The sequence below is a fragment of the Schistocerca gregaria genome, chromosome 11 (assembly GCF_023897955.1).
Source record: "Schistocerca gregaria isolate iqSchGreg1 chromosome 11, iqSchGreg1.2, whole genome shotgun sequence".
Lineage (NCBI taxonomy): Eukaryota > Metazoa > Arthropoda > Insecta > Orthoptera > Acrididae > Schistocerca > Schistocerca gregaria.
In genome coordinates this window covers 103775822-103787874 of record NC_064930.1, presented here as the reverse complement: position 1 = coordinate 103787874, position 12053 = coordinate 103775822, and the positions used below count along the sequence as shown (strand labels likewise).

The 12053-nt window shown below is 49.2% G+C and overlaps 1 protein-coding gene and 1 pseudogene across 1 annotated transcript in view; both read left to right on the top strand.

Moving 5' to 3' along the window:
* The window catches only part of LOC126295146 (high affinity cGMP-specific 3',5'-cyclic phosphodiesterase 9A-like), a 2007270-nt gene that overhangs the window by 823855 nt on the left and 1171362 nt on the right, over positions 1 to 12053 (top strand). The window lies entirely within an intron of this gene.
* Positions 4310 to 4426, top strand: LOC126295578 (5S ribosomal RNA; annotated as a pseudogene).

Genomic DNA, 12053 nt, shown 5'->3' with positions numbered 1-12053 from the left:
TATACGTATCAGTTCATGACATCCAGTCTTAAAAATTTACTGTCTCTGATGGACACCCGTCCAGATCATGCGCTCTCAAAACTCCGCTATCTCTCTCCCCACATCCACCACTGCTGGCGGCTCACCTCCAACTGCGCAACGCTACGCGCTGTTAACAGCCAACTGCCCAATACTACAATAGCTAATATTACAACAATGCAAACCAACCACAGCCTTCACACAGCACAGTCAGTGATTTTCTTATAGAGCGCTACGTGGCGTTACCAACATAAAAACCTAAACAGCAATTTCGGAAAGCTGTATTTAGTAACTCTACTGTGGCAGCTATCGCACAGAGGAAGCATTTATTGTGCCTGGCCGCTAGCATACCTTACATACGTCCAGATCCGCTCTCACCATACCGTGGGGATTCTGCGTATTATCCCACAGATGACTGATTCGAAAGTTAAAGAAATCACTCGGTCTAATGTTGGTCTCGTCTGTGAATAGGATGGATGACACACAACCTAGTGCAGAAACCAGTTACAATACTGCTTCCGATGTGGAAAGTCTGTCGCTAGTTGGCCCTGCACACGTTGTAAGTGGTAAGGGTAGTGATATTTGTCACGGAGCGTGTTCCACACGGTTGGCTCGCTTAGGTTATACTGGCGGGCCAACTGCCTGGTATTGACACGGAGGTCGGGTAAACTGTAAAACACTGTTGCAAACATTGGATGCTATGGTTGCTGTCGGCGGGGATGGGTCTCCTGATAAACTTTACCGCCCGTTGCCATTTGCCTTTCCGTAAATAAACATCATGTCGCCAAGCTCCAGATTCGAATACGGAACCATTGCGTGCAATGCTGTTATTACAAACACTACAAGGTGAGCCAAATGGTTCAAATACCTCTGAGCACTATATCTGTGGTCATCAGTCCCCTAGAACTTAGAACTACTTAAACCTAACTAACCTAAGGACATCACACACATCCATGCCCGAGGCAGGATTCGAACCTGCGACCGCAGCGGTCACGCGGTTCCAGACTGAAGCGTCTAGAACCGCTCGGCCACAACGGCCGGCTAAGGTGAGTTTGCGAGGTAAGTGAATCGGACTATGGCAGGAGACGGCGGCAATACAAGCCGTATGATGAACAGTACCACCGTCTAGAAGGAAACCATGCGTTCAGTAACTGTGGCTACATGGTACAGCGCGCATTAGACAGTGTCTGTAACAAAGTATGATTCAATAAATGGCCTCTAGGATGGACACCTTGGATCTGCGGACAGAAGTTCGTTAGGCCTTTTTTGCTCGTCTCACTCATTAATCCCTAGAGTTTGTACACGCTGGAAAAAATTACCCTATATACAGGTTATTACAAAAAGGTACGGCCAGACTTTCAGGAAACATATCTCACACACAAATAAAGAAAAGACGTTATGTGGACATGTGTCCGCAAACGCTTAATTTCCATGTTTGACCTCATTTTAGTTTCGTCAGTATGTACTGTACTTCCTCGATTCACCGACAGTTGGCCCAATTGAAGGAAGGTAATGTTGACTTTAGTGCTTGTGTTGACATGCGACTCATTGCTCTACAGTACTAGCATCAAGCACATCAGTACGTAGCATCAACAGGTTAGTGTTCATCACCAACGTGGTTTTGCAGTCAGTGCAATGTTTACAAATGTGGAGTTGGCAGATGCCCATTTGATGTACGGATTAGCGCGGGGAAATTGCCGTGGCGCGGTACGTTTGTATCGAGACAGGTTTCCAGAAGGAAGGTGTCCCAACAGGAAGACGTTCGAAGCAATTGATCGGCGTCTTAGGGAGCACGGAACATTCCAGCCTACGACTCGCGACTGGGGAAGACCTAGAACGACGAGGACACCTCCAATGGATGAGGCAGTTGGCGATAACCCTAATGTCAGCGTCACAGAAGTTGCTGCTGTGCAAGGTAACGTTGGCCACGCCACTGTATGGAGAGTGCTACGGGAGAACCAGGTGTTTCCGTACCGTGTACAGCGTGTGCAGGCACTATCAGCAGCTGAATGGCCTCCACGGGTACACTTCTGCGAATGGTGCATCCGACAATGTGTCAATCCTCATTTCAGTGCAAATGTTCTCTTTACGGATGAGGCTTCATTACGACGTGATCAAATTGTAAATTTTCACAATCAACATGTGTGGGCTGACGAGAATACGCACGCAATTGTACAATTACGTCATCAACACAGATTTTTTGTGAACGTTTGGGCAGGCATTGTCGGTGATGTCTCGATTGGGTCCACCTACGCTCAATGGAGCACGTTATCATGATTTCATACGGGATACTCTACCTGTGCTGCTAGAACATGTGCCTTTACAAGTGCGACACAACATGTGGTCAATACACGATGGAGCTCCTGCACATTTCAGTCGAAGTGTTCATACGCTTCTCAACATCAGATTCGGTGACCGATGGATTGGTAGAGGCGGACCAATTCCATGACCTCCACGCTCTACTGACCTTAACCATCTTTACTTTCATTTATGGGGGCATTTGAAAGCCATTGTCTACGCAGCCCCGGTACGAAATGTCGAGACTCTCCGTGCTCGTATTGTGGACGGCTGTGATACAATACGCCACTCTCCAGGGCTGCATCAGCGCATCAGGGATTCCGTGCGACGGAGGGTGGATGCACGTATCCTCGCAAACGGATGCTATTTTGAACATTTCCTGTAACAAAGTGTTTGAAGTCACGCTGGTACGTTCTGTTGGTGTGTGTTTCCATTCCATGATTAATGTGATTTGAAGAGAAGTAATAAAATGAGCTGTAACATGGAAAGAAAGCGTTTCCGGACACATGTCCACGTAACATATTTTCTTTCTTTGTGTGTGAGGAATGTTTCCTGAAAGTTTGGCCGTACCTTTTTGTAACACCCTGTATAATTAAGGTGAGGTGGCCAATGATCTATTCAGTGGGGCTGTACACCGGGCTCCAACACTTACAACAGTTCAAATAGCTCTGAGCACTATGGAACATAAGGGGTTTTATTAGAACAAAACAAACCATATTTCTAGACACGTGAAAGATCTCTTGCTCGCGTCTTTTGGTGATGATCGTGTGCTCAGCCGCCACTTTCGTTATGCTTGGCCTCCCAGGTCCCCAGACCTCAGTCCGTGCGATTATTGGCTTTGGGGTTACCTGAAGTCGCAAGTGTATCGTGATCAACCGACATCTCTAGGGATGCTGAAAGACAACATCCGACGCCAATGCCTCACCGTAACTCCGGACATGCTTTACAGTGCTGTTCACAACATTATTCCTCGACTACAGCTATTGTTGAGGAATGATGGTGGACATATTGAGCATTTCCTGTAAAGAACATCATCTTTGCCTTGTCTTACTTGGTTCTGGTAATTACTGCTATTCTGATCAGATGAAGCGCCATTTGTCGGACATTATTGGAACGTTTGTATTTTTTTGGTTCTAATAAAACCCCATGTCATTCGAAGCATGTGCGTCAATTTGTAGCTCTCTATCTACATTATTGCGTGATTTATTCAGTTTTCAAATTTATATTGACTTTTTGATCACCCAGTACATTAGTAGTGTGAGCATGTTTTGCAAATTTGGGTCTGACGGGAGGCGTCTTAGGGTGGTCTGTGAACCTACAACGATGGCATACTTGTCAAAGCATCTGCCAAGTAAGTGGAAGACCCGGGTTCGAGCCTCGGTCCAGCACAAATTTTTCAACTTTCCCATTGATTTCCCAGTCGAAACTCAATACCTGTAATTCCTTTGTGTGTATCGGGCGTAGACTGGACACGTTTTTCTGGGAAAAGGGGAAGTGCGAACCACGTCACTTTGGAGAATGAGACGGCACCTGCTGCCGATGACGCTGCCGTTTCGGCGCCTCCTGTCTCTATTTGGGCGAGGAGCCCGCGGAGGGCATTCACACGGGGCGTGGGCGGGAATTACATTAGCCGTGATAGGGCGGGATTAGGGCGGCTTTTAAATCAAGCGTGTTCCGGGCGGCGGCCGTATCGACCCCCGGCTACACGCGGCCGTATTTGCATGCTAATGGCGACGAATGGGTCCCCGCGGCATACACCGCCGCGCCACACTGCACTGCACTGCCGTATTGACCTCCGACGGCCGACAGACAGCGCGCGTGTCCAAGTGTAGCATCCGGTCCTGGACGGTCGATGCGCTCTGCCTTGTCAAATTACCGAAACGTGCTGTAATCCTCTGCGTTTGCGTCTGAAACACTCGTCACTCCAATGTGGAATACACAGGGCGATTCACGAAGATGTGCAAATATTTTAATATGTTATTCTTCAAGTAGAGGCAGCGGCCTTGCCGCAGTGGCTACACCGGTTCCCGTGAGATCACCGAAGTTAAGCGCTGTCGGACGTGGCCGGCACTTGGATGGGTGACCATCCAGCCGCCATGCGCTGCTGCCATTTTTCGGGGTGCACTCAGCCTCGTGATGCCAGCTGAGGAGCTACTCGGCCGAATAGTAGCGGCTCCGGTCACAGAAAACCATCATAACGACCGGGAGAGCGGTGTGCTGACCACACGCCCCTCCTATCCGCATCCTCCACTGAGGATGACACGGCGGTCGGATGGTCCTGGTAGTCGACTCGTGACCTGAAGACGGAATGCTTTTTATTTTAATTCTACAAGTAAAACTAAAAAAAAAGAAGTCCATATAAACACACGTCCACAAATGTTTACTTACGAAGTTACGGGTAGTAAAAGATCTTGCCTGAAATGTAGCAACATCGCTAATATGAAAACATCTCAAAACTGTGCGAGGTTGAAGTAAAGCACGTTTGGGAAGGAGCACCTGGTCCCCGGCACGAATCCGCCCGGCAGATTTGTGTCGAGGTCCTGTGAACCGGCCAGTGTGTGGATGGTTTTTCGGCGGTTTTCCATCTGCCTCGGCGAATGCGGGCTGGTTCCCCTATTCCGCCTCAGTTACACTACGTCGGCGATTGCGGCGCAATCAAGTTCTCTACGTACGCTGACACCACCATTACTCTACCACGCAAACAGAGAGGTTACACTCGTCTGGTGTGACCTTCTGTGGGGGTTCACCGGGGACCGAACCACAGAATAACCCTGGGTGCGGTGTGGAGCGGCGGAGGGGTGAAGTGCACTGCGGTAGTCGTCGTGGGGTTGTCGACCACTGCGGCTGCGGCGGGGACGCAGCCTCTCTGTCGTTTCTAGGCCCCCAGTTAACATACAATACAACACAAAGTCTTCTCTGAACGAGTTACATTGGAACAATAATTGAAAACGAGAAATTTCTGGAATATATAAGGAACAGTAATACACTGAAGCGCCAAAGTAACTGGTACAGGCATGAGTTTTCAAATGCGGAAATGTGTTAACAGGCAGAATACGCCGGTGCAGTCTGCAACGCCTGTATAAGACAACAAGTGTCTGGCGCAGTTCTTAGATCAGTTACTGCTGCTACAATGGCAGGTTATCAATCAAGTTGAACGTGGTGTTATAGTCTGCGCACAAGCGATGGGACACAGCATCTCCGAGGTAGCGATGAAGTGAAGGATTTTTCGGTACGAGCATTTCAAGACTGTGCCGTGAATATCAGGATCAGGTTAAAACATCAAATCCCCGACATCGCTCCTGCCGGAAAAAGATCCTGCAAGAACGGGACCAACGACGACTGAAGAGAATCGTTGAGATGGACAGGAGTGCAGCCGTTCCGCAAACTGCAGCAGATTTCAATGCTGGGCCATGAACAGATCTCAGCGTGTGAATCATCCACCGAAACATCGTCGATATGAGCTTTCGGAGCCGAAAGCCCACTCCTGTACCCTTGATAAGCCTCGATTGGCGTGTCAACCACGACATTGGACTGTTGATAACTGGAAATATGTTGCCTGCTCGGATGAGTCGAGTTTCAAATTGTATCGAGCAGATGGACGTGTGCGTTGGTTGTTGGTTGGTTGTTTGGGGAAGGAGACCAGACAGCGTGGTCATCGGTCTCATCGGTGTACGGAAGGATGGGGAAGGAAGTCGGCCGTGCCCTTTCAGAGGAACCATCCCGGCATTTGACTGCAGTGATTTAGGGAAATCACGGAAAACCTAAATCAGGATGGCCGGACGCGGGATTGAACCGTCGTCCTCCCGAATGCGAGTCCAGGGACGTGTACGGGTATGGAGACAACCCCATGAAACCACGGACATACATGACAGCACTGGAGTGTTCTAGCTGGTGGAGGCTCTGTAATGGTGTGAGGCGTGTGCAGTTGGAGTGATATGGGACTCCTGGTAGGTCTAGATACGACCCTGACAGGTGACACGTGTCTGATCGCCTGCGTCCTTCCATGTTCATTGTGCATTCCAACGGACTTCAGCAACTCCAACAGGACAATGCGACGCCCCAGAAGTCCACAATTGCTGCAGAATGGCTCCAGGAATACTATTATGAATTAAAAAACTTTCGCTGGTCATCAAAGACGTGAAGATTACTATGTTTGGGATGCCTTACAACGTGCTGTTCTGAAGAGATTTCCAGCCCATCCGATTCTCGCGGATTTATGGACAGCCCTGCAGGATTCATGGTGTCATTTCCCTCCACCACTACCTCAGACATTAGTCGAGTCCATGCGACGTCATGATGCTTCACTTCTGCGTGCTCAGGGATGCGCTACTCGATATTAGGCAAGTGTACCAGTTTCTTTGGCTCTTCAGAGTATGTTACAGTACAAGCAACGAATGTCAAAATTTGAAACAGTTATGGCGTCAGTCCTCAGTTGCACTTACTAGAAGTCGCTAGTAGAGTTTAAGTAACAACCCTTGTGCAGCCTTTTCCTTCGTTTAAATTGGCAAAGTACAGCTTCTGAGAAGCAAGCACATAGGTTACTGAAACTAGGAAAGAGTTGTCATAACAGTAATCCGGGGTCTTTCTTCTCGTATGGTTGTGAAACATGGCTCATAATGATACATTATATGCAAAGCCTGCAAGCATTGGAAGGGTAAGTGGAGGAAAGCGCTGAAAATAAACTGCAGAGGTTAAAAATTCGAACCGGTAGCTCATCGAGAAAGTAGATGAAACAAGGTAATTAGTCAGTGTCTTAGAAATGAAGGAAATGAAATTCATTGGACAAGCGATATATGACAATTACACCACTGGCCATTAAAATTGCTACACCACGAAGATGCCGGGCTACAGACGCGAAATTTAACCGATGGGATGAAGATGCCGTGATATGCAAATAATTAGCTTTTCAGAGCATTCACTCAAGGTTGGCGCCAGAGGCGACACGTACAACGTGCTGACATGAGGAAAGTTTCCAACTGATTTCTCATACACAAACAGCAGTTGACCGGCGTTGCCCGGTGAGACGTTGTTGTGATGCCTCGTGTAAGGAGGAGAAATGCGTACCATTACGTTTCCGACTTCGATAAAGGTCGGATTGTTAGCAGAATATGGAATCGGTGGGTTCAGCAGGGTAATACGGAACGCCGTGCTGCATCCCAACGGCCTCGTATCACTAGCAATCGAGATGACAGGCATCTTATCCGCATGGCTATAACGGATCGTGCAGCCACGTCTCGATCCCTGAGTCAACAGATGAGGACGTTTGAAAGACAACAACGATCTGCACGAACAGTTCGACGACGTTTGCAGCAGCACGGACTATCAGCTCGGAGACCGTGGCTGCGGTTACCCTTGACGCTACATCACAGACAGGAGCGCCTGCCATGGTGTACTCGACGACGAACCTGGGTGCACGTATAGAAATACGTCATTTTTCGGACGAATCCAGGTTCTGTTTACAGCACCACGATGGTCATATCCGTGTTTGGCGACGTCGCGGTGAACGCACGTCGGAAGCGTGTATTCGTCATCACCATACTGGCGTATCACCCGGCGTGGTGGTATGGGTTGCCATTGAGTACACGTGTCGGTCACCTCTTGTTCACATTGACGGCACTTTGAACAGTGGACGTTACATTTCAGATGTGTTACGACCCGTGGCTCTACCCTTCATTCGATCCCTGCGAAACCCTACATTTCAGCAGGATAATGCACGACCGCATGTTGCAGGTCCTGTACGGGCCTTTCTGGATACAGAAAATGTTCGACAGCTGCCCTGACCAGCACATTCTCCAGATCTCTCACGAACTGAAACCCTCTGGTCAATGGTGACCGAGCAACTGGCTCGTCACAATACGCCAGTCACTACTCTTGATGAACTGTGGTATCGTGTTGAAGCTCCATGGGCAGCTGTACCTGTACATGCCATGCGAGCTGAGTTTGACTCAATGCCCAGGCGTATCAAGGCCGTTATTACGGATAGAGGTCGTTGTTCTGGGTACTGCTTTCTCAGGATCTATGCACTCAAATTGCGTGAAAATGTAGTCAGATGTCAGTTCTACTATAATATATTCGTCCAATGGATACCTGTTTATCATCTGCAATTCTTCTTGGTGTAGCAACTTTAATGGCCAGTAGCGTAATTCTTGACAGCCATCACGAAGGCAACGTTTTTGGGCACAGAGGAACTGAAAGACCGCGGCAGAATAATCTAGATTCACTGATGGATGAACCTGAATTCAAGCATTCCGCTAAACTGAAACAGGGTATGTTGCAGCCAACGACGTTTTTAAACAACCGACTCGCGAGGGCGTCGCTGGGAACTCACCTGCCATGTTTTTCGACGTCATGTCGGCTCTGATAATGAGCGTCTGCTAGCATGGAAGACATCTTTGAAAGGGAAAGAGTTGTCTGATAACGCGACAGGAGTCGATATAGAAGAGATAGGCGATCCAGTATTAGAATCAGAATTTAACAGAGCTTTGGTAGGGCTGCAATCGAATACGGAAGAAGGAACATATAACACTCAATCGGAATTTCTAAAAACATTGGACGAAGAGGCAACAAAACGACTATTCACTTTGGTGTATAGAATGTATGAGTCTGGCGTTTATATCTGACTTTCGGTAAATCGTAATGCGCACAGTTTCGCAGATTTCAAGAGGTGACAAGTGCGAGAATTATCGTACAATTAGTTTAGCAGGTCATGCTTCCAAGTAGCTGACAAAAATAATGTATAGAAGAATGGAAAAGAAAACTGATGTGTTAGATGACGACCTCCGAGCACGCAGTACGACGCAGCATGCACTTCACTAATGCCTGATGCAGTACTGCTGGTAACTGAGACCATGAATCCTGCAGGGCTGTCCGTAAGAGCCCGACGGGGTGGTGATCCCTTCTGAACAGCACGTTGCAAGGCATCCCAGATATGAGCAATAGTGTTATTGTATGGGGAGTTTGGTGGCTAGCAGAAGTGTTCCTGTTCCTGTACAGACTCTGGACGCATTGTCCTGCTGGAATTGCACGAGTTCGACGGGATGCTTACACACGCGTCACCTGTCGGAGTCGTATCTAGACGCATCAGGTGTCGAATGTCACTGCAACTGCACACGCCCCAAACCATTCTAGAGCCTCCAACAGCTACAACAGTCCCCTGCTGACATGCAGGGGCCATGTATTCATGAGGTTCAGGCCCACCCGCTCGATACAATTTGACACGAGACTCGTCCGACCAGGCAACGTGTTTCCAGTCATCATCAGTCCAGTGTCCGTGTTGACGGGCCCAGGCGAGGCGTGAAGCTTTGTTTCGTGCAGTCATCAAGGGTACACGAGCGGTCCTTCGGCTCCGAAAGTCCATATCGATGATGTTTCGTTGAACAGTTCTGACGCTGACACTTGTTGATGGCTGAGCACTGGAATCTGCAGCAATTTGCCGAAGGGTTGCACTTCTGTCACGTTGAACGATTCTCTTCAGTCGTCGTTGGTCCCGTTCTTGCAGGATCTTTTTCCGACCGCAGCTATGTCGGACTTTTGATTTTAACCAGATTCCTGACATTGACGGTACACTCGTGAAATAATCGTGCGTCAAAATCCCCACTTCATCGCTACCTCGGAGATGGCATGTCCCATTGCTCTTGAGCCGACTATAACGCTACGTTCAAAGTCACTTAAATCTTGATAACTTGCCATTGTAGCAACAGTACATCTACATCTTCGTCTACATTTATACTCCGCAAGCCAGCCAACGGTGTGTGGCGGAGGCCACTTTACGTGCCACTATCATTACCTCCCTTTCCTGTTCCAGTCGCGTACGGTTCGCGGGAAGAACGACTGCCGGAAAGCCTCCGTGCGCGCTCGAATCTCTCTAATTTTACATTCGTGATCTCCTCTGGAGGCAGAAGTAGGGGGAAACAATATATTGGATACCTCATCCAGAAACGCACCCTCTCGAAACCTGGACAGCAAGCTACACCGCGATGCAGAGCGCCTCTCTTGCAGAGTCTGCCACTCGAGTTTGCTAAACATCTCCGTAACGCTATCACGCTTACCAAATAACCCTGTGACGAAACGTGCCGCTCTTCTTTGGATCTTGTCTATCTCCTCTGTCAACCCGACCTGGTACGGATCCCACACTGATGAGAAATACTCAAGTATAGGTCGAAAGAGTGTTCTGTAAGCCACCTCCTTTGTTGATGGACTACATTTTCTAAGGACTCTCCCAACAATTAATTTTATGTGATCATTCCACTTCAAATCGTTCCGCACGCATACTCCCAGATATTTTACAGAAGTAACTGCTACCAGTGTTTGTTCCGCTATCATATAATCATACAATAAAGGATCCTTCTTTCTATGTATTCGCAATACATTACATTTGTCTATGTTAAGGGTCAGTTGCCACTCCCTGCACCAAGTGCCTATCCGCTGCAGGTCTTCCTGCATTTCGCTGCAATTTTCTAATGCTGCAACTTCCCTGTATACTACAGCATCATCCGCGAAAAGCCGCACGGAAGTTCCGACACTATCTACTACGTCATTTATACACTCCTGGAAATTGAAATAAGAACACCGTGAATTCATTGTCCCAGGAAGGGGAAACTTTATTGACACATTCCTGGGGTCAGATACATCACATGATCACACTGAGAGAACCACAGGCACATAGACACAGGCAACAGAGCATGCACAATGTCGCCACTAGTACAGTGTATATACACCTATCGGTGCAATGCAGGCTGCTATTCTCCCATGGAGACGACCGTAGAGATGCTGGATGTAGTCCTGTGGAACGGCTTGCCATGCCATTTCCACCTGGCGCCTCAGTTGGACCAGCGTTCGTGCTGGACTTGCAGACCGCGTGAGACGACGCTTCATCCAGTCCCAAACATGCTCAATGGGGGACAGATCCGGACATCTTGCTGGCCAGGGTAGTTGACTTACACCTTCTAGAGCACGTTGGGTGGCACGGGATACATGCGGACGTGCATTGTCCTGTTGGAACAGCAAGTTCCCTTGCCGGTCTAGGAATGGTAGAACGATGGGTTCGATGACGGTTTGGATGTACCGTGCACTATTCAGTGTCCCCTCGACGATCACCAGAGGTGTACGGCCAGTGTAGGAGATCGCTCCCCACACCACGATGCCGGGTGTTGGCCCTGTGTGCCTCGGTCGTATTCAGTCCTGATTGTGGCGCTGACCTGCACGGCGCCAAACACGCATACGACCATCATTGGCACCAAGGCAGAAGCGACTCTCATCGCTGAAGACGACACGTCTCCATTCGTCCCTCCATTCACGCCTGTCGCGACACCACTGGAGGCGGGCTGCACGATGTTGGGGCGTGAGCGGAAGACGGCCTAACGGTGTGCGGGACCGTAGCCCAGCTTCATGGAGACGGTTGCGAATGGTCTTCGCCTACACCCCAGGAAGAACAGTGTCCCTAATTTCCTGGGAAGTGGCGGTGCGGTCCCCTACGGCACTGCGTAGGATCCTACGGTCTTGGCGTGCATCCGTGCGTCGCTGCGGTCCGGTCCCAGGTCGACGGACACGTGCACCTTCCGCCGACCACTGGCGACAACATCGATGTACTGTGGAGACCTCACGCCCCACGTGGTGAGCAATTCGGCGGTACGTCCACCCGGCCTCCCGCATGCCCACTATACGCCCTCGCTCAAAGTCCGTCAACTGCACATACGGTTCACGTCCACGCTGTCGCGGCATGCTACCAGTGTTAAAGA